This window comes from Cebus imitator, unplaced genomic scaffold, assembly GCF_001604975.1.
Source record: "Cebus imitator isolate Cc_AM_T3 unplaced genomic scaffold, Cebus_imitator-1.0 Scaffold967, whole genome shotgun sequence".
NCBI classification, from domain to species: Eukaryota; Metazoa; Chordata; class Mammalia; order Primates; family Cebidae; genus Cebus; species Cebus imitator.
The window spans coordinates 84,468-85,442 of NW_016108282.1; positions in this window are offsets into that span (position 1 = coordinate 84,468).

Below are 975 nucleotides of genomic sequence, written 5' to 3' on the forward strand. Positions count from 1 at the left end.
GACTCCGTTTCCTGGCTTGGGCGCCCTCAGCCCCCAGGTACCGTCAGCTCAAGGCTCCCCAGGACCTGGTGGGGGCACAGACCACGGCGCCATTTCATGGGTTCCCACCTCCCCACGCCCCCGTGCTCTTCGATGAAATGGGATCGCCAGTGTGTTGGCAGGAACGGCGCCTGGGCATGGGGTACGCCCAGGACACCCAACACCGTCCGCAGGGTGGGTGCCGAGGAACCTGAGCTTCTGACATGCCGGGGATCAAAGCGCCACCAGGATTTTGAGTATTAGGAGAAAAGAAACACCCCTGTCATGACGCCACGGGCCCCTTCCTGCTTTCGGAGGTTTTTTTTTTAATTGAACATTTTTTGGGGGACAGTCTTGCTCCATCGCCCAGGCTGGAGTGCAGTGGCGCGATCTCCGCTCACTGCAACCTCCGCCTCCCGGGCTCCAGCGATTCTCCTGCCTCAGCCTCCCGAGCAGCTGGGACCACAGGCGCGCGCGGCCACGCCCGGCAATTTTTGTATTTTTGGCACAGAAGGGGTTTCACCATGTTGGCCAGGCTGGTCTCGAACCACTGACCACCCGTGACCGGCCCGTCTCGGCCTCCCGAAGTGCTGGGGTGGCAGCTGTGAGCTGCCGCGTCCGGCCCTTTCCGAGGTTTCAAGGTGCGCCGCGGGGGCCACTTCCTGGGAGGAAAGTGGGGGGACCCGTCCTGCGGAGCCAGAGCGCACCCTCCCCGCGGCCCCGCGGTCCTGCCGTTCGCCGCCTTCCTTCTCCACGCGGGGACCCTAGAGCCGGCACCACCGCGCGCAGCTCGGAGACGCGCACAGCCCGGGTCAGGGCCCCGAAATCCAGCCGGACGGTCCCCGCGGCGCCCACACGCTCGCCCCACCCGCTCCTCCCGGCGCCGCGGGCGGGGGCAGAGTCCACGCCTTCCCGGGGCCGCCGCACCCGCCCGCCGCTCCCTCCCCTCCCCTCCCC